Source organism: Bufo bufo, chromosome 2 (assembly GCF_905171765.1).
Source record: "Bufo bufo chromosome 2, aBufBuf1.1, whole genome shotgun sequence".
NCBI lineage: Eukaryota > Metazoa > Chordata > Amphibia > Anura > Bufonidae > Bufo > Bufo bufo.
In genome coordinates, this window is record NC_053390.1 from 253,348,887 (window position 1) to 253,367,282 (window position 18,396).

Here is an 18,396-nt window from a genome sequence, read left to right on the forward strand (position 1 = left end):
TTGCAGCAGATAATGCGTCCAGTCGCTTAAGCACCACCCTGTCTTCCACAAAGTTCAGTCTGAGTAGCCAGGAGTCTGCTCAACCCAATCCTTACCCTGCTCCTCCTTCCTCCCACCATGGAGAGTCTGGGCAAACAAGTGATCCCACACTCGGATATTCAGAGGAGCTCTCTTCAGCGCCATTCCTTGATTTGGCCCTCTCGCCAAGCACGCTTTAAACTGGACAGATCTTGTGCCCTGATTCCCAAACTCTTGAGCATCCACAATCACAAGGAGATGATGGTGGGGAAAGGCAATTATTGTTTAATGAGGTGGATGATGATGAGACACAGTTGCCAATAACTCAACGGCAATTACTGTCTCAAGAGGTTGATGAAGAGGATGAGACACAGTTGTCAATCACTGAGGTAGTGGTTAGGTCAACAAGTCAGGAGGATGAGCAGAGTGAGGAAGTGGAAGAGGAGGTAGTGGACGATGAAATCAGTGACCCAACCTGGGAAGGTGGAAAGCCGTGCGAGGACAGCAGTACAGAGGGGGAGGTATCCGCAGCACCGCAACAGGCTGGAAGAGGCAGTGGGGTGGCAAAAGGGAGAACGCGTGCCACACCAAACATGCCCGCAACTGTTCCCCGGAGCACCCCAAATCTCCCTTGCCAGGGGAGAGTGCGGACGACAAAAGAATTGTAATTTGCAACCTGTGCCATACAAAAATGGGGACCAATGTCACTGCTGGATTCCAGAATTCCTCTAACAGTAAATAGCGCCACACCCCAAATTGAATAGTAAGTGTATGAGTGTATAAAAATGCTCATTTGTCCATTTAAATGGCTATTTTAGCCAGAGAGTAGAGGTTGATCGCATCAGCTATATAAGACACATCCTGGAAGGAAAATAATGTTATATTATGATAGAATATGGCTGAAATGAAATAGATAAGAATAGTATAGTGTTACAGTCCGTAACAACAAAATGAATGTTCCACTCAAGAGGCCTGTGACAATCCCCCCCCCCCCCCCGGCCAGGATCGCTTAATAGATGTATGAGGTTGCAGTCAGCAGATAAATCAGAGCTTCAGTTCAATCTCTTTATTGGTGATACAGGCTCAACGCTTTTCGGGGTTCTAGTATAGGTGCCCCTTTCCTCAGGAGCATGATTGTTATCTGAGGCTTGTGGACACTAAGGCCTTCTTCAGCCTGATGTTGGCGGCTGTCCCGCGTTACGCGGCACCAGCCGCCACTATTTTTCAAGGTGTGCCATGCCCGCCTTAAACCAACATGTGTCCCGTAACATCACACGTGCCCTGACCAACGCAGTTACTGGGAAGGTCCACTTAACCACGGACACATGGACAAGTGCATTCGGCCAGGGACGCTACATTTTCCTGACGGCACACTGAGTGAATGTTGGAGGCTGGGAGCGAGTCGTACCTTGGGATTGCACAGGTGCTACCAACGCCAAGGATTGCGGGCCCTACGTCGATAAGGGTTTCCGCCAGCACCTACGTTAGTGGCTCCAACCCCCACTTCTCCTCCTCCACTTCCATCTCCGAATTATCCGCGTGCAGCACCAGTCAGTCATCAGTCGGTAGCTGGAAGCAGTGTAGCACTGCAGTGGGGAAGCGGCAACAGGCCGTGCTGCTGAAGCTGACATGCTTAGCACACCACCTCAGACCTGTGGCACGGGATAAGAGACCAGACTGAGCTGTGGTTCTCGCTACTCAACCTAGAACCAGGCATAGTGTCTGATAATGGCTGTAACTTGGTGGCGGCTTTGGAGCTCGGCAAGCTCAGACACATGCCATGCCTAGCCCACGTCCTAAACTTAGTGGTTCAGCGGTTTTTCAAAACCTACCCCAATTTGCCAGAGCCGGTCTGCCAACGCTGCAGCAGCGCTTGAAATTGTTGTACAACGTGAGCACGTGCTGGAAATCGACGTTCCACATGTTGGCCAGGCTTTGTGAGCAGCAGAGGGCAGTTGTGGAATACCAGCTGCAACATGGGCGTCGCCTTTCCATTCAGCTTCCGCCATTCACAAGCGAGGAGTGAGCATGGATGTCTGACCTCTGTGAGGTTTTAAGAAATTTTGAGGAATCAACACAGATGGTGAGCGGCGATAACGCTATTATCATCCCACTTCTGTGTCTACTCAAACGCTCGCTGCTCACAATTAGGGATGACACATTGCATGTGGAAGAGGTGGAAATGGGGGAAGACATTACACAGGGTGATAGCTAGACCACCCTCAATTCGTCTTCTCAGCGCGAATTGGACGATGAAGAGGAGGAGGAGCAGGAGACGGTTGCCTCTGCTATAGAGGGTATTACCCATGGAAGTTTAATTCCATCTGGTCAGCGTGGGTGGCAGAAGAGGAGGAAGAGGATGAGGAGATTGAGAGTGATCCTCATGATGACGACAGCAAAGTCTTGTCTGTTGGTACTCTGGCACACATGGCTGACTTCATGTTAGGCTGGCTTTCCCGCGACCCGCACGTTATATGCATTTTAGACAACACGGATTACTGGTTGTTCTCCCTTCTCGACCCCCGCTACAAAGAGAACTTCTCATCTCTCATTCCTCTGGTGGAGAGAACGGGCAAAACGATGCAATATCAGAAGATCCTTGCTGGCAGCATAGTCCGTAGTTCCTTGGCCAACCAACAAGGGGAGACAAGCAAAACACACAGCAGTTCCAACAGAGGCAGGGCAACACTCTCCAAAGCCTGGGACAGTTTCATGACACCCTGCCAGCACCCTCACCCTGATGCGCGGCCTAGTGTCACAAGGAGGGGAACATTTTGGAAGATGGTGAAGGAGTACATAGCAGACCGTGTCAGCGTTCTCAATGATCCCTCAGTGCCTTACAACTACTGGGTGTCCAAGCTGGACACGTGGCACGAACTGGCGCTCTACGCCTTGGAGGTGCTTGCCTGCCCTGCCGCCAGAATTTTGTCTGAGTGGGTATTTAGTGCTGCTGGTGGCATTATAACAGATTCGCGTATCCGCCTGTCAACTGAAAATGCTGACAGGTTGACTCTTATAAAAATGAACAAGGTCTAGATTGACCATGACTTCTCGACTCCTTCAGAGGAAAGCTGATGAACATGAAGGCACTTTAAAGGGCTTCTGTCACCCCACTAAAGTGATTTTTTTTTTTTTTGGGCTAGTTAAATTACTTATACTGCGATATAAGACAATATAATTGTGTTACTTACTTTGATCCAGCAGTTTCTGCAAAAAACGAAGTTTTATAATATGTAAATTCGGTCTCTACCAGCAAGTAGGGCGGCTACTTGCTGGTAGCTGCTGCAGAAATCCGCCCCCTCGTCTTGTTGATTGACAGGGCCAGCCGGGATCTCCTCCTCCGGCCAGCCCTGTCGGCATTTCAAAAATCGCGCGCCTGTGTTCATTCAGCGCAGGCGCTCTGAGATGAGGAGGCTCGTCTCCTCAGAACTCCCTCAGTGCGCCTGCGCCGATGACGTCACCGAAATAGAAGACGTCATCGGCGCAGGCGCACTGAGTGAGTGCTGAGGAGACGAGCCTCCTCATCTCAGAGCGCCTGCGCCGAATGAACACAGGCGCGCGATTTTTGAAATGCCGACAGGGCTGGCCGGAGGAGGAGATCCCGGCTGGCCCTGTCAATCAACAGGACGAGGGGGCGGATTTCTGCAGCAGCTACCAGCAATTAGCCGCCCTACTTGCTGGTAGAGACCGAATTTACATATTATAAAACTTCGTTTTTTGCAGAAACTGCTGGATCAAAGTAAGTAACACAATTATATTGTCATATATCGCAATATAATTAATTTAACTAGCCCAAAAAAAAAAATTCACTTTAGTGGGGTGACAGAAGCCCTTTAAATGTGTTGTTTATAATGTACTGAATACACTGTATTCCCATGCACCCCTTCCACCACAAACAGGGTATATGGTCGAATTTTCCTTTTCTCATCCTCCTTCTCCTCTTCCATCACATCAACATGCTTATTCGTCGCATATAATGCCCTCGCATATATGCCCTTCGCATATAATGTTTTACAGGGTCAGCTCAGCTGGAGGCCCTTGTATATAATATTTTAGAAGGTCAGCTCACCAGCAGACCCTCAACTACAATGTTTTACAGGGTCAGCTCACCAGTAGGCCCTCGCATATAATTTTTTAGAGGGTCAGCTCACCAGCAGGCCCTCGCATATAATGTTTTACAGGGTCAGCTCACCAGCAGGCCCTCGCATATAATTTTTTACAGGGTCAGTTCACCAGCAGGCCTTCACCTACAATCTTTTACAGGGTCAGCTCACCTGAAGGCCCTCGCATATAATTTTTTAGAGGGTCAGCTCACCAGCAGGCCCTTGCTGAAACCAATTAATATTGTAACTTGAGGGACCACTGTATTTGTCGTTCAGCGGTGTAGTTATATGTTCTAAAGCCCTTCTTTGCGTGTATTGGTGGCTCAAAAAAAGTATTTGCCGTTGTGTGGTAAAGTGAGAAAATTACAGCCCTTTTTGGTGTGTATCAGTGGAAAAAAAAAGGGCTTAGTAGCTGTTGTGTGGTGAAGTCAGAAAATTACTGACTTTTTGGGGGTATTTTAATTTCCTTTTTATTTTTTTAATCTAACAGTACAGTACAGACCAAAAGTTTGGACACACCTTCTCATTCAAAGAGTTTTCTTTATTTTCATGACTATGAAGGCATCAAAACTATGAATTAACACATGTGGAATTATATACATAACAAACAAGTGTGAAACAACTGAAAATATGTCATATTCTAGGTTCTTCAAAGTAGCCACCTTTTGCTTTGATTACTGCTTTGCACACTCTTGGCATTCTCTTGATAAGCTTCAAGAGGTAGTCCCCTGAAATGGTCTTCCAACAGTCTTGAAGGAGTTCCCAGAGATGCTTAGCACTTGTTGGCCCTTTTGCCTTCACTCTGCGGTCCAGCTCACCCCAAACCATCTCAATTGGGTTAAGGTCCGGTGACTGTGGAGGCCAGGTCATCTGGCGCAGCACCCCATCACTCTCCTTCATGGTCAAATAGCCCTTACTTTCAAAGTTTTCCCAATTTTTCGGCTGACTGACTGACCTTCATTTCTTAAAGTAATGATGGCCACTCGTTTTTCTTTACTTAGAATTTGTATTATGGCAAGAAAAAAGCAGCTAACAGTCTATTCAGTAGGACTATCAGCTGTGTATCCACCTGACTTCTCCTCAACGCAGCTGATGGTCCCAACCCCATTTATAAGGCAAGAAATCCCACTTATTAAACCTGACAGGGCACACCTGTGAAGTGAAAACCATTTCAGGGGACTGCCTCTTGAAGCTCATCAAGAGAATGCCAAGAGTGTGCAAAGCAGCAATCAAAGCAAAAGGTGGCTACTTTGAAGAACCTAGAATATGACATATTTTCAGTTGTTTCACACTTGTTTGTTATGTATATAATCCCACATGTGTTAATTCATAGTTTTGATGCCTTCATAGTCATGAAAATAAAGAAAACTCTTTGAATGAGGTGTGTCCAAACTTTTGGTCTGTGCTGTATGTCAGACAGAGAAGTGCCAGGCCCTGCACAGGGGAGTGGCAGAGGCCTAAATGTTTCTGGCACAGGCACAGGTCGCAGCAGAGTAAGGGGGCGTTGCAACAGGAGTCGCAGCGAGAGGCCTGAACTCCCGGTGTCATCTAGCGGTTGTGTCTTGACTAGCAATCCAGCGGTTCTTGAATGGTTGACTCGGTCATCCACTTCCTAACAAGTGACATCAGACACCCCCAGCCAAGAGTCAGTGGGTTTGTCAGACACAACCCTTAGTTGTTATGGCCCGGGAGCAGGCCCTGTGCCCTCACCTGTCCTCTGTCCTTTTCTGTTCCAAGTTGCTGGTGCTCCTCCCTTTTCAAGTGGTGGACTCTGCACCTTTCAGAGAACTGATGGCTTCTGCCGAGTCGAGGTAGAGAGTCCCAAGCCATAATTTCTTTGCCAAAAAGGCAGTACCAGCCCTGCACACACCTGTAGAACAGAAGGTGGGCCAGTCCTTGAACCTGTCGGTGTCTGGCAAAGTGTACGGCAGCGCCGACATGTGGAGCTGTAACTATGGTCAGGGACAATACATGTCCTTCACAGCCCACTGGGTGAATGTGGTTCATGCACAGCCACACCAGCAACTTGGCCAGGTGATGCCGCTTTCGTCCACCACGTTGTCACACTGTTGGTCCTGCGACAATGCCTGCCTCTGCCTCCTCGTCCTCCACCGTCTCCTCAGCCTCCACTGCAGGGACAATTCACAGTGCCCTTCCAGCATACCACATGTGCAGGGCACGGTGGTGTCACGCTGTTCTGCACCTCGTTTGCCTGGGCGAACGGAGTCAAGGTGACATAGTGTGGAGTTAGCGGCAACATGAGGAAACCACAGAGTGGCAGGGTGACATAGTGTGGAGGTGGCAGCAGCATGTGGAGGCCACAGAGTGGCACAATGACAGTGTGGAGGTGGCAGCAGCATCAGAAAACCACAGAGTGGCAAGGTGACATAGTGTCAGGAATCGAACCAGGAAACTCCTGTATCGCAGGCGGTAGTCTTTCTCACTGAGCAACCACCGGCTACTCAGGACAGCTCCGCTCCTGAACCTAGTGAATAGTTTCCTAGTCTTGGACAATCTCTGCTCGTTTAGTCTAATCAGTCACACCTTGGAAATTCCTATATAAACCAGACCTTGTCACTTCCTCCTTGCCATATAATTGTGCTTCCTGCCTCTACCTAGCTCCTGTGCCTTATACTAATCTGCTGTGTTTACTCGTGTACCGAATTTGGATTGTTACCTGACCATGCTCCTGTGCCTTATCCTAATCTGCTATGTTTACTCGTGTACCGAATTTGGATTGTTACCTGACCACGCTTCTGCCTTATCCTAACTGCTGTGTTTACCTGTTACCAACCCGGACTGTTATTCGAACCGTGTGTCAGGGGCAGAGATAGGAAGAATATTAGTGAAAACAATAATTTTTTTTCCCATAATCTATCCACATTTTTGCCATGTGTCACCCGTGAGTTGTCAGATTTGCGCTGCAATACCTTGAGTGGTTGTCAGGGCCAGAAACAGGGAAAAAATTACAATACAGAAAACACAATTTTTTTCCCATAATCTATCCACATTTTTGCTGTCAACGGTGCAATACGTGAATTGTGTAATCTGCGCTTCAATACATTGTGTGGTTGTCAGAGCCAGATATAGGGGAAAAATTAGAATACAGAAAACACAATTTTTTCCCCATAATCTATACACATTTTTGCTGTCAACGGTGCAATACGTGAATTGTGTGATCTGCGCTTCAATACATTGTGTGGTTGTCAGGGCCAGATATAGGGAAAAATATAAATATCAATCTAAACTACATCAGAAAACAGTGTCTGTATTGCAGATTCCAAAATTCTGGGCCTAAAATAGTGTCCATATTCTGTGTGTTTCTGTGACATATACTGTCCTGCATCAGAAAACTGTATCTTTAGGGCAAATTCCAAAAATCTAGGCCTAATCTAGTGTCCATATTCTGTGCGTTTCTGTGACATATACTGTCCTGCATCAGAAAACTGTATCGTTAGGGCAAATTCCAAAAATCTGGGCCTAATCTAGTGTCCATATTCTGTGTATTTCTGTGACATATACTTCCTGCATCAGAAAACTATTTCTTTAGGGCAAATTCCAAATATCTGGGCCTAATCTAGTGTCCATATTCTGTGTGTTTCTGTGACATATACTGTCCTGCATCAGAAAACTGTTTCTTTAGAGCAAAATCCAAATATCTGGGCCTAATCTAGTGTCCATATTCTGTGAGTTTCTGTGACACATACAGTCCTGCATCAGAAAACAGTGTCTTTAGGGCAAAATCCAAAAATCTGGACCTAATCTAGTGTCCATATTCTGTGTATTTCTGTGACATATACTGTCCTGCATCAGAAAACAGTGTCTCTAGCGGACTGTAAAACATTCTGCGCCACATCTAGTGAAAAAAACAATTCAAATGAAGAAGGCGAGCACTAAGGGACGGGGAAGTGGGCTGGATGCTAATGGTGCACGCAGAGGCCGTGGCCCTAGGCGCAATGAAACTGTGCCTTCTGCCAGTGCACCAGAAAAAATAAACATCCACTGTACCCAGCTTCATGTCCAACTTAGCTGGGCGGCACAGGACAACACTGTCCAAGTTGGACCAGTGCGAACAGTTGGTTGGTTGGATTGCTGAAGTGTCACGGGTGAAGTTGCAGATAGCTGGGGCTTATAAATAAACGACCGACTGGCTTGATCCCAAACTAAGGAGCATATAGGTGAGCCCTTTAAAACCCTAAGAGCTCTCCCTGACTGCTAAGCACATGCAAGGATCTCAATGGTAGACGATTGCATGCCCACGTACCTAAGACTGTGTGACACCTGAAAACCCTATAATAGTGAGGGGACACGACCACCGGCTCCCTGCACTGAATACGGACGGATTCAGGGTCACCTAGAATCAAGCCAGCAAGGAAACACAATAAAGTAAAAGACTTATCTGAGCAAACAGCAGCAGCAGCCTCCAGCAGTGAGCACTTCATTCAGGAAGTAGTATAAACCGCAAAGTGAGGCAGTATGGGAGGGAATATAAAGGAAGACAATTAGTCTAAATAAGTGACACCTGGCAGAAGGAAAGGAGATGACAAAGTGAAACCAAAACAAAGACCGTCATACAAGAGATAGAGAAGAACGTCTATCAGACCTTCTCACAGAACTGACGGTGACATGAAGATAATGCCTCCAGTCAGTTAAGCACCACCCTCTCTGTAGCCAAGAGTCTGGTCAACCGATTACTTTCTTATCATCCTTCCTCCCACCATGGAGAGGCTTGCCAAACGAGTGACCCCACACTCGGATATTCCGATGAGCTCTATCCAGCGCCACTATTACATTTGGCCCTCACACCCAGCACGCTTGAAGAGGGACCTGAGATATTGTTCCCTGATTCCCAACCTCTTGAGCCTTCACAGTCTCAAGAAGATGACGATGGTGAACGGCAATCATTCGTTCACGAGTTGGATGATGATGAGACAGTTACCAATCACTGAGGTTGTGGTTAGGTCAAGTCAGGAGGATGAGCAGAGTGAGGAAGTGGAAGAGGAGGTGGTTGACGATGAGGTCACTGACCCAACATGGGAAAGTGAAAAGCCGAGCGAGGACAGCAGTACAGAGGGGGAGGTATCCGCAGCACCGCAACAGGCTGGAAGAGTCAGTGGGGTTGCAAAAGGGAGAAGTCGGCCCACACCAAACAGGCCCCCAACTGTTACACCGAACACCCCCATGTGTAAATCTACCTTGCCAATGGGTAGGTGTTCCACAGTATGGCGCTTTTTTGAGGAAAGTACAGACGACAAAAGAGTGGTAGTTTGCAACCTGTGCCGTACCAAAATGAGCCGGGGCGTGAACACTAGCATCCTCACCACCACCAGCATGATCCGTCACATTGCATCCAAGCACCCTAACAAGGCCGAACGCCTTGGTCCACAATCTGGGTCTGCGGGTCACACCACTGCCTCCTCTTCCCCTGTGTTACGCACTGCTGGCCAATCCTGTGTCGAAAGCGCAGGCCCGGATGCCCCTTGCCTGCATCTGGATCTTCGCATGAACCATCAGCAACAACATCCACTTCCCTGTTCTAGCGCAGCATCCAAATGTCCATAACACAGTCATTTGAACACAAGCGCAAATACCCACCCACCCACAGGCCATAGCACTAAATGCGCAACTTTAGAAATTACTGGCCATTGAACTGTTGCCATTTAGGCTTGTGGACACTGAGGCCTTCCGCCGCCTGATGGCGGCGGCCGTCCCTCTGTACGCAGTTCCCAGCCGCCACTATTTTTTACGGTGTGCCATGCCCGCCTTACACCAGCATGTGTCCCAGAACATCACCCGTGCCCTGACCAACGCAGTTACTGGGAAGGTCCACTTAACCACGGACACATGGACAAGTGCTGGTGGTCAGGGACGCTACATTTCCCTGACTGCACACTGGGTGAATGTTGTGGAGGCCGGGAGTTAGTTGTACCCTGGGATGGCACAGGTGCTACCCACTCCCAGGATTGCAGGCACTGCGTCCATCAGGGTCTCCGCAAGCAGCTATATTACTGGCTCCAACTCCCACTTCTCCTCCTCCACCGCCTCCTCCTTCACTTCCATCTCCAGGAGCAGTCAGCCATCAGTCGCTAGCTGGAAGCAGTGTAGCACTATTCTGGTTAAGCGTCAACAGGCCGTGCTGAAGTTTATAGGGTATAAGGGACCAAACTGCTGTGGCAGGGTATAAGGGACCAAACTGAGCTGTGGCTCTCGCCACTCAACCTACAACCAGGCATGGTTGTGTCTGACAATGGCCGTAACTTGGTGGTGGCTTTGGAGTTTGCCAACCTGACACACATCCTATGCCTAGTCCACGTTTTATCAAAACCTACCCCAATTTGCCAGAGCTACTATTGAAGGCGCGCCGCTTGTGTGCCCATTTCTGCAAGTCGTCCACAGCTTCAGCCGGTCTGTCAACGCTGCAGCAGCGCTTGTGGCTTCCAGCTCACCGACTTTTGTGCGACGTGAGCACGCGCCGGAACTCTACGTTCCACATGTTGGCCAGGCTTTGTGAGCAGCTGAGGACAATTGTGGAATACCACAGACCTGTCAGACCTCTGTGAGGTTTTAAAAAACTTTGATGAAGCCACACAGATGGTTAGTGGCGATAACGCTATTATCAGCGTAACCATCCCACTGCTGTGTCTACTCAAACTATCGCTGCTCACATTTAAGGATGATGCTCTGAATGAGGCAGATGAGGAAATGGGGGAGGACATTATACACAGGCTGATAGCCAGCCCACCCTCAGTTCGTCTTCTCAGCACGAATTGGACCATGAAGAGGAGGAGGAGCTGGAGACAGTTGACTCTGCTACAGAGGGTAGTACCCATGGAACTTTAATTCCATCTGTTCAGCATGGATGGGCAGAAAAGGAGGAGGAGGAGGATGAGGAGATGGTGAGTCATCCTGATGTCGACATCAACGTCTTGCCTGTTGGTACTCTGGCACACATGGCTGACTTCATGTTAGGCTGCCTTTCCAGTGACCCTCGTGTTATATGCATTTTAGATGATCACCATGGTAGGCGCAGAAAAGAACATCGAAAGTTGATAGTGCAGACATCCGAATGGATCGTCGCCGTCACGGGGACGTGCAATCGCCCAGAGGTTATCTAGAGTCACCAATGCGGCAGCAGGCCCTCGCCTCTAAGGTTTTAGATCAGGTCAGATCAGCAGGTCCTTGCTCCAAATGTTTTTGAGCGTCACCAGCAGGCCATCAATCATAATTTTTCAAGGGTGTGTATGATGCCCTCCTTTATGAGTAACTAAGGGTGTTTTGGAGTGTCGGTTCCTTGTAATTTTTGGCAGCCCTTTCTCTTAGTGCATAGGCTTTATGAGTGAAGGAGTCCCACTACCTGAACAATTGTACCACAATTGTTTCGGAGTGCCGCTTGCTTGTAATTATATTGCAGCACTTGCACTTTATATACAATTGAATATACAGGAAAGAATGTTTCCTAACAATTTTTCCTGTAAAATAGATTTTTTTGGGGGGTTTTGTGCATATTTTTTTCAGTCTGTAAAAGTGGCGTACGACTCGGACAACATGGTTCCCAGCAGCGACCTGGGAGTCCAAGATGCATCCAGACATCGTCCCCATGGTGTTCCCGATCCATTTCGGTGGTGTTTATGTCGCTTTCTGACCTTTTCCAATGGACCAGGCACCCTCCCCTCTTCAGAGCAGGGGGTGCCTGGTTGTCTCCCATTGACTTCCATTATACTCGGGTGCTCGGCCGAGCACACGTATATAGCAATGTGTTCGGCCCGAACACCCGAATACTTTGGTGCTCTATAATCACTACAGGCGAGTTCTTCTTGGGGTAACTATGGCCCCCCGCCGCACTAAACACCTGCTCTGATGCCACACTAGTGGCCGGGATGAAAGGACACTTGACTTTTTCAGTCGAACGTATGGACAGTAGAACTGGGTATTTTGCAGTTTTCAGGTTTATTGGTAGACAACGCGTTTTGGGGTACTCCTAACCCCTTTATCAAGTCTAAAAATACCAGAAATACATGTACAAAATATACGACAATATACGTGTGAAGGTCTAAGAGAAGAATAAAAATCATAATGATGATAAAAAAGAAAATATCGCCCATTCTAATAAATAGACATACGTGAATATATGGGTATATAGGTCGATAAAAATAGATACAAACAGATACAAATGAATGCATAAATATATATAAAAATATATAAATATATAAAAATGCGCATAAACACATATCTAGAGTGCTCAAAATTAATCTTATTTTATGTAAAATGTAAATGCTGACCTAAAAGATTTTTTTTTTAAAATAATTATAATATATGTGATACATAATATAAGGTATAAAAGATGGCTAGTACATAACGGGGGGGGGGGGTTTGGGGGACGTTAATACCTATTTGATAAGAAAATTTATTAATTAATACCAGATGCTGTATGGTTTAAAAATCAATGTTATGTGGTAATAAAATGTAACATATAGAGTGTGGGGATATACACTGCGTGCAGAATTATTAGGCAAATGAGTATTTTGACCACATCATCCTCTTTATGCATGTTGTCTTACTCCAAGCTGTATAGGCTCGAAAGCCTACTACCAATTAAGCATATTAGGTGATGTGCATCTCTGTAATGAGAAGGGGTGTGGTCTAATGACATCAACACCCTATATTAGGTGTGCATAATTATTAGGCAACTTCCTTTCCTTTGGCAAAATGGGTCAAAAGAAGGACTTGACAGGCTCAGAAAAGTCAAAAATAGTGAGATATCTTGCAGAGGGATGCAGCACTCTTAAAATTGCAAAGCTTCTGAAGCGTGATCATCGAACAATCAAGCGTTTCATTCAAAATAGTCAATAGGGTCGCAAGAAGCGTGTGGAAAAACCAAGGCGCAAAATAACTGCCCATGAACTGAGAAAAGTCAAGCGTGCAGCTGCCAAGATGCCACTTGCCACCAGTTTGGCCATATTTCAGAGCTGCAACATCACTGGAGTGCCCAAAAGCACAAGGTGTGCAATACTCAGAGACATGGCCAAGGTAAGAAAGGCTGAAAGACGACCACCACTGAACAAGACACACAAGCTGAAACGTCAAGACTGGGCCAAGAAATATCTCAAGACTGATTTTTCTATGGTTTTATGGACTGATGAAATGAGAGTGAGTCTTGATGGGCCAGATGGATGGGCCCGTGGCTGGATTGGTAAAGGGCAGAGAGCTCCAGTCCGACTCAGACGCCAGCAAGGTGGAGGTGGAGTACTGGTTTGGGCTGGTATCATCAAAGATGATCTTGTGGGGCCTTTTCGGGTTGAGGATGGAGTCAAGCTCAACTCCCAGTCCTACTGCCAGTTTCTGGAAGACACCTTCTTCAAACAGTGGTACAGGAAGAAGTCTGCATCCTTCAAGAAAAACATGATTTTCATGCAAGACAATGCCCCATCACACGCGTCCAAGTACTCCACAGCGTGGCTGGCAAGAAAGGGTATAAAAGAAGAAAATCTAATGACATGGCCTCCTTGTTCACCTGATCTGAACCCCATTGAGAACCTGTGGTCCATCATCAAATGTGAGATTTACAAGGAGGGAAAACAGTACACCTCTCTGAACAGTGTCTGGGAGGCTGTGGTTGCTGCTGCACGCAATGTTGATGGTGAACAGATCAAAACACTGACAGAATCCATGGATGGCAGGCTTTTGAGTGTCCTTGCAAAGAAAGGTGGCTATATTGGTCACTGATTTGTTTTTGTTTTGTTTTTGAATGTCAGAAATGTATATTTGTGAATGTTGAGATGTTATATTGGTTTCACTGGTACAAATAAATAATTGAAATGGGTATATATTTGTTTTTTGTTAAGTTGCCTAATAATTATGCACAGTAATAGTCACCTGCACACACAGATATCCCCCTAAAATAGCTAAAACTAAAAACAAACTAAAAACTACTTCCAAAAATATTCAGCTTTGATATTAATGAGTTTTTTGGGTTCATTGAGAACATGGTTGTTGTTCAATAATAAAATTAATCATCAAAAATACAACTTGCCTAATAATTCTGCACTCCCTGTACATATACATATAACCATACATAACAAAACTACATATAGAGTATGGAAACGTGCATATACATATATGTGTCTATATATAAGCATGGAATAAGCTAAAAGGGACATGATATGTATATATATATATGTGTGTATACACAGAACTCTGGAGCAGCCACATTTACAGAGGGAATTGCGCTTATAGTGATTTGCCAAGACTCACATGAGAACATTAGATCGGCTCTATAACTAATGCTGGGGATAAAGGAATGATGGATACAAGGTTGTATACCATGGCCAGTATTAGGGATAGAGAGGGGAAGGCTTGAATTACCTTGTATGGGTCAGCGGTGCGGGCGGCAGGGCTGGTGTTTCGGCAGCACATGGAGAACTCTGACAATCGCAGCGTGCTCTCTCTGCTGCATAAGATAAGGGGGAGTGAGGAGGAACGGCGCGCTCCATTGGAGGAGAATCCATGGGGGCGGGGCTAGGGCGGCAGTTCGTGCGGTAGTGGAGAATAGGCAGGGGATTGTGTACCGCTGGATATTGCTGTTTCGAGCATTGGAACCAGGGCCGGTGAAAGGATTTTTGCCGCCCTAGGCAAAGATCCATTTTGCCGCCCCCTCATGTCACTCACTCACTGACAGACACGCACTCAGACACTCACTGAATGACGTACACAGAAACTCACTGATAGACACACATACAGTTGCAAGAAAAAGTATGTGAACCTTTTGGAATGATATGGATTTCTGCACAAATTGGTTATAAAATGTGAGCTGATCTTCATCTAAGTCACAACAATAGACAATCACAGTCTGCTTAAACTAATAACACACAAAGAATGAAATGTTACTATGTTTTTATTGAACACACCATGTAAACATTCACAGTGCAGGTGGAAAAAGAATGTGAACCCCTAGACTGATGACATCTCCAAGAGCTAATTGGAGTGAGGTGTCAGCCAACTGGAGTCCAATCAATGAGATGAGATTGGAGGTGTTGGTTACAGCTGCCCTGCCCTATAAAAAACACACACCAGTTTTGGGTTTGCTTTTCACAAGAAGCATTGCCTGATGTGACTGATGCCTCGCACAAAAGAGCTCTCAGAAGACCTACGATTAAGAATTGTTGACTTGCATAAAGCTGGAAAGGGTTACAAAAGTATTTCCAAAAGCCTTGCTGTTCATCAGTCCACGGTAAGACAAATTGTCTATAAATGAAGAAAGTTCAGCACTGCTGCTACTCTCCCTAGGAGTGGCCGTCCTGTAAAGATGACTGCAAGAGCACAGCGCAGACTGCTCAATGAGGTGAAGAAGAATCCTAGAGTGTCAGCTAAAGACTTACAAAAGTCTCTGGCATATACTAACATCCCTGTTAGCGAATCTACGATACGTGAAACACTAAACAAGAATGGATTTCATGTGAGGATACCACAGAGTATGCCACTGCTGTCCAAAAAAACATTGCTGCATGTTTACAGTTTGCACAAGAGCACCTGGATGTTCCACAGCAGTACTGGCAAAATATTCTGTGGACAGATGAAACCAAAGTTGAGTTGTTTGGAAGAAACACACAACACTATGTGTGGAGAAAAAGAGGCACAACACACCAACATCAAAACCTCATCCCAACTGTAAAGTATGGTGGTGGGGGCATCATGGTTTGGGGCTGCTTTGCTGCATCAGGACCTGGACGGATTGCTATAATCAAAGGAAAAATAAATTCCCAAGTTTATCAAGACATTTTGAAGGAGAACTTAAGGCCATCTGTCCACCAGCTGAAGCTCAACAGAAGATGGGTGTTGCAACAGGACAACGACCCAAAGCATAGAAGTAAATCAACAACAGAATGGCTTAAACAGAAGAAAATACGCCTTCTGGATTGGCCCAGTCAGAGTCCTGACCTTAACCCGATTGAGATGCTGTGGCATGACCTCAAGAAAGTGATTAAAACCAGACATCCCAAGAATATTGCTGAACTGAAACAGTTCTGTAAAGAGGAATGGTGAAGAATTACTCCTGACCGATGTGCACGTCTGATCTGCAACTACAGGAAACGTTTGGTTGAAGTTATTGCTGCCAAAGGAGGTTCAACCAGTTATTAAATCCAAGTGTTCTCATACTTTTTCCACCTGCACTATGAATGTTTACATGGTGTGTTTAATAAAAACATGGTAACATTTAATTCTTTGTGTGTTATTAGTTTAAGCAGACTGTGATTTTCTATTGTTGTGACTTAGATGAAGATCAGATCACATTTTATGACCAATTTGTGCAGAAATCCATATCATTCCAAAGGGTTCACATACTTTTTCTTGCAACTGTATACTCACTGACAGACTGACAGACACTCACTGACAGACATACACCTACCCACTGAAACGCACACACACACACAGAAACTCACTGACAGACACTCACTCACTGGCAGACAAACACACACATACAGGGAGTGCAGAATTATTAGGCAAGTTGTATTTTTGAGGATTAATTTTATTATTGAACAACAACCATGTTCTCAATGAACCCAAAAAACTCATTAATATCAAAGCTGAATATTTTTGGAAGTAGTTTTTAGTTTGTTTTTAGTTTTAGCTATTTTAGGGGGATATCTGTGTGTGCAGGTGACTATTACTGTGCATAATTATTAGGCAACTTAACAAAAAACAAATATATACCCATTTCAATTATTTATTTTTACCAGTGAAACCAATATAACATCTCAACATTCACAAATATACATTTCTGACATTCAAAAACAAAACAAAAACAAATCAGTGACCAATATAGCCACCTTTCTTTGCAAGGACACTCAAAAGCCTGCCATCCATGGATTCTGTCAGTGTTTTGATCTGTTCACCATCAACATTGCGTGCAGCAGCAACCACAGCCTCCCAGACACTGTTCAGAGAGGTGTACTGTTTTCCCTCCTTGTAAATCTCACATTTGATGATGGACCACAGGTTCTCAATGGGGTTCAGATCAGGTGAACAAGGAGGCCATGTCATTAGATTTTCTTCTTTTATACCCTTTCTTGCCAGCCACGCTGTGGAGTACTTGGACGCGTGTGATGGAGCATTGTCCTGCATGAAAATCATGTTTTTCTTGAAGGATGCAGACTTCTTCCTGTACCACTGCTTGAAGAAGGTGTCTTCCAGAAACTGGCAGTAGGACTGGGAGTTGAGCTTGACTCCATCCTCAACCCGAAAAGGCCCCACAAGCTCATCTTTGATGATATTAGCCCAAACCAGTACTCCACCTCCACCTTGCTGGCGTCTGAGTCGGACTGGAGCTCTCTGCCCTTTACCAATCCAGCCACGGGCCCATCCATCTGGCCCATCAAGACTCACTCTCATTTCATCAGTCCATAAAACCTTAGAAAAATCAGTCTTGAGATATTTCTTGGCCCAGTCTTGACGTTTCAGCTTGTGTGTCTTGTTCAGTGGTGGTCGTCTTTCAGCCTTTCTTACCTTGGCCATGTCTCTGAGTATTGCACACCTTGTGCTTTTGGGCACTCCAGTGATGTTGCAGCTCTGAAATATGGCCAAACTGGTGGCAAGTGGCATCTTGGCAGCTGCACGCTTGTTTTTTCACAGTTCATGGGCAGTTATTTTGCGCCTTGGTTTTTCCACACGCTTCTTGCGACCCTGTTGACTATTTTGAATGAAACGCTTGATTGTTCGATGATCACGCTTCAGAAGCTTTGTAATTTTAAGAGTGCTGCATCCCTCTGCAAGATATCTCACTATTTTTGACTTTTCTGAGCCTGTCAAGTCCTTCTTTTGACCCATTTTGCCAAAGGAAAGGAAGTTGCCTAATAATTATGCACACCTAATATAGGGTGTTGATGTCATTAGACCACACCCCTTCTCATTACAGAGATGCACATCACCTAATATGCTTAATTGGTAGTAGGCTTTCGAGCCTATACAGCTTGGAGTAAGTCAACATGCATAAAGAGGATGATGTGGTCAAAATACTCATTTGCCTAATAATTCTGCACGCAGTGTATTTTTGACTTTTCTGAGCCTGTCAAGTCCTTCTTTTGACCCATTTTGCCAAAGGAAAGGAAGTTGCCTAATAATTATGTACAAACACTCACTCACTGACATACACACACAGACACTCAATGACAGACACACATACAGTTACTGACAGAAAGACAGACATACATACACTCACTCACTGACATAAATATACAGGCAGACACTCACTCAGTCAAACACTTAAAGTGGTTGGCCACTC

The 18,396-nt window shown here is 45.8% G+C and overlaps 1 protein-coding gene across 2 annotated transcripts in view; it reads left to right on the forward strand.

Annotated features, from left to right (window-relative positions):
• LOC120988734 (solute carrier family 2, facilitated glucose transporter member 9-like) overlaps positions 1-18,396 on the forward strand; it is a 135,724-nt gene that overhangs the window by 39,370 nt on the left and 77,958 nt on the right. The window lies entirely within an intron of this gene.